This window comes from Fukomys damarensis, unplaced genomic scaffold, assembly GCF_012274545.1.
Source record: "Fukomys damarensis isolate Sample0158 unplaced genomic scaffold, DMR_v1.0_HiC HiC_scaffold_38, whole genome shotgun sequence".
Lineage (NCBI taxonomy): Eukaryota > Metazoa > Chordata > Mammalia > Rodentia > Bathyergidae > Fukomys > Fukomys damarensis.
Genome location: NW_022900950.1, coordinates 50,471,653 through 50,475,883, shown reverse-complemented (window position 1 = coordinate 50,475,883; position 4,231 = coordinate 50,471,653). Strand labels below are relative to the sequence as shown.

The following is a 4,231-nucleotide window of genomic DNA, read 5'->3' as shown; positions in this document are numbered from 1 at the left end:
AAAGGCCTAAAATAGACACCCAAAAAAAAAAAAAAAAAAAAAAAAAAAAAGCTCAACATCATTGGTCATTTGAGAAATGCAAATGAAAACAATGCTGAGATTCCATCTCACTCCAGAAAGAATAGCTGCTATCAAAAAAATCAACCAATAACAAATGTTGGTGGGGTTGTGGGGATAAAGGAACCTTTCTCCACTGTTGGTGGGAGTACAGACTGGTGTAACTACTGTGGAGATTTCTCAAAAAACTAAAACTAGAGGGAGGTTCCATTTGACCCAGCTAAACTTGGTATCTTCCTGAAAGAATAAAAACATCATACCACAGCGATATCTGCACACTCGTTTATAGCAGCACAATTTGTAATAGCTAAGTCTTGGAAACAGCACAAATGCCCATCAACTGACTACTGGATAAAAAAGATATAGTTTTGTTTTTTTTTTAAATACAATGGAGCACTGCTTTGTTGTAAAGAAGGATGAGCTTCCAACATTTATAGATAAATGGATGAACCATGAGACTATACTCTTAAGTGAAATAAATCTGACACACGTTTAAATACCATATTGTTTTTCTCTGGTGTGAGAAACTGTGAAAATAAGGATTGAGACGTATTATGGATGTTGGGAAATGGGAAGAAAAGTGTTCAAATGGCAAGGGAAACAAGGGAGGAGGGAAGGAAAGGGGAAGGAAAGGCCAAGAAAAAAACTGAAAATAGAAGGAAAAAAATGGAAACAAAGCTTTTGTACATAGAGAGGGGAGGGAGGAGGGAAGGAATGGGATAAAATAAGATAAAAATTATTAAAAAAAAAAAGAAAGAAAGAAAACTTTCCCAGCATTCATAAACTGTTCCAATCTGAAATTTCACATTTTTTACTCAGCTTGATCTATTTTTATTTCATCACTTATGACAACTCTTTAAAGCTCTCATATACAGTTACTACATCTCTTGGATCTCCCATGACAAATTCTTCTGTCATTCCCATCTCTCTTCTATAATGCAATATCATAAACTTGTCTTTAAATTCAGTACAGTAATTTTTCTTTTTAACTAGCAACCATTCTAATAATTCTAAACATGGTAATCTCATCATTCTTTTTCCACTTGAAAATTTTCCTCCAAAATGTCCTTACTCGCAGGTTTTTTTTTGGGTTCAAGATCTACTGCTCTCATAACATCAATGCAATACTCTTGGCAAACTGTACTAAATTTATGCCTGAATTTATACTTAAATTTGTTCTTGGTTTCCATTTTAACACTTCTGTATAAACCATCTGCTAAATATTCAGTTGGTACTGGTTTAGCTTTTTGATATACCTAATGAATTTTCAAAATTCACTCATTTTACTGTCTATTAATATTTATAGATGAAGATTTAAGCCTAAATCCTAAAACTTACTTTCTATCACCTTAAGTTCTAAAGCCTCAAGATTTCTTAAATTTAAAAAGATAATGGATGGTATAGTCCTCAAAATTGCTAAGGATTTACAAAAGATAAATGCATCCAATCATAATTACCATTCAGAAAATTTATTATCCCTATTTCTTATTATTACAGATAGGTAACCCACTTAAGAAGCAAAAAAAAAAATTTTTAATATTAAGAATCAATCTATTTTTCATCTTTAACCTTATACCAACAACCATATTAGCCATACATACTGCCTATTTATGTGATATCTTATGTGTCCAACTGGTAATATCTATATTTATAAAAATGTTTCCATTTCAAATATAAAAACTAGTCAATATTTGGCATCTGTATCAAAAATTTTTAAGATAAAAAAGAATGCCAAAGAGAAATGGCAGCTTTCAGGAAGCACTGCAAGTTTTAGCTTGTCAGTAATTATAACCATCCAATCAGTATGATAACCTACTTAAAACTAGGCAACTCTTTAAACATTATGTACTGCAAACATGTACAAAAAAAGGAAGTGGATCAAGAAATGGTGGGGGGACAGAGAAGAGAAAGGGGATGAAAAAAAGAAATTAAGGACCAGGGATTTAGCTCAGTGGTTCTGCCACCTGCTTTGCAAGAGTAAGGGCCTGAGTTCAATCCCCAGTACCAAAAAAAAAGAAAGGAAGAAATTAAGATGTATTATGAACATGTACCAAAAAAAAATTATAAAAAATAGACTCCTAAGAAACCACCCCCCCAAAAAGAATCTATTTTCCTGCTTGTCACTTCAGTTGACTTACTAGCACTGACTGAAAGACTCCACTGAATTTTAACTGAAATTCTACTATTTGTGGTTAACATATCTTCAAATAGCTTAATGTATGACCAGCAATGAAATTAGAAGTTAATTATCTAATACACTCTCTAGTCAATATGAACTGTGTAACAAACCACTATAATTAACTGTTTTCCTTGTTTTCAACGTACTGTTTTTCAAGCCTTTCCATTCAATTATTAAACTAATACTTCATCTTAAAGTCAACTACATAACAGAATATAGGAAATGTAGAGTTAAATCAATTGGTAAAATAGTTATCAAAGGATGTTACTAAGAAAGAAGAAAGTGAGATTGTATTACAAAAAGAGGAAGAAACAACTGTCATCTAAACAGTTATTAAAACTTTCTGTGAAGAGATTAAATTTCAAAGATGTCACAAACACAAGGAAAAAGCAAATTAAAACAAGATATTTCTGATATACAGTTTATTGGAGAAATGAATATAATTGAAGTAAAGTTATATAACTGCTAAGCAAGCAGAGAGCAAGTGGGGTGCATCATATCATTTGGTTCAACTTCTTCCACATCCCTCTGCAATATTTACTAAATCCCAGGAACAAAGATCAAGTCATCTTTACTGAATACTTTATCACAACACAAATCTCTATGCAAAGTAGGCACAGTGGGAAGAACGAGAAGGAACCATTAAGATTCCAATTTTCAAGGAGCTTAAACCTAATAGAAGTTGTAAAACATATATGTCATACCAGAAATATAATGTAAAAGGCAATTAATATTAATAAGAAGGCATAAACAAAATCTGATAGGTAGAAAAAGGGAACAAAAATTATGTTCTATAAGGAGAAATGGGAAAATAATAGAAAAACTTAGAATGTAAGTTAGAGATTGATGGACTGAGTGCAGAAGATGGCAGGAGGAAAATTGAACAAAAATACTGACAAGACAGAAAAGATCAAAGTCTGAATGTCATTCTGAGGAAAATGAATTTCACTCCATAGGATGGAAAAATCAGAGTTTTACCAAGGCATAACACATTAATCAGAATTGTTCTGTTAAGATTTCTCTGACAACTGTAAGAGCAACTAAGGGAGCTAAATGAAAATATATTTGCTTGTACAGGGTTGGACCCAATATAAAGTAAACAGAATGATAAAATAATCTAGACAGAATAAATAGAATCTGAATTATGATAAGTTTCTCCAGACACCAGAAAGGAGATACGAATTTCATTATGGGTTTACCATAATAAAGACAGGGTTTACCAACTGATCAAATGTTGGGGAGGTTTTTAATTATTAGAAAAAAATAAAATTGGTGTATGCACTTTAGTTAAAATTTAAATACAGTGTTATTTCAGTTCAGAAATTCAATTCTCTCCATGATTCTGGCAGCCTACCAAACTAGAAGAGAACTAAATCAAATTTCCCCATAAGGTCAATATTAAACCTAACCATTCAATTTGATTCAGTTCTCATTCGACTTGGTTTATAACCAGAATCATGGAAAGAATCAAGTTCGTGAATCAAGGTACCACTGTAGTACAAAGTGGCAATAAATGAAAACACGTTTATTGTCCTATTCTTTCTTCTTCAATGTAATTATACCTCATCATTACTATTTTTATTTCTTCAGGTAGCTACTATAAAATTTCTAAATAATATACTCAGCTGCTAGGTATATACTATAAAAACTAATCTTATCATGTACAGAAAGAGCTAAGAATGTTTACTATGAATAAATTATAATAGCTAATAGCAAAAATAACATAAATGTTCAACAATAGAAAATAAAATATGTAACATAAATATTAATGAACTAAGGCTACATGTATCACTATAAATATAAAAAATATTAAATGAAAAAGCAAGTTGTTCAAGGAAAATTATGTATGTGTATTATAATTAGATGAGAGCAATACTCTATTTTGTAAAACAATATTAATGAATATATAAATATTCAATCACACATATAAATACCAAATTCAAGAGAAAAGAACAAGAAATCTATTATTTTTATTTAAAAAGCTCTGATATATGG

The 4,231-nt window shown here is 30.8% G+C and overlaps 1 protein-coding gene across 2 annotated transcripts in view; it reads right to left on the bottom strand.

Moving 5' to 3' along the window:
- The window catches only part of Zc3h13 (zinc finger CCCH-type containing 13), a 76,864-nt gene that overhangs the window by 44,428 nt on the left and 28,205 nt on the right, over nt 1-4,231 (bottom strand). The window lies entirely within an intron of this gene.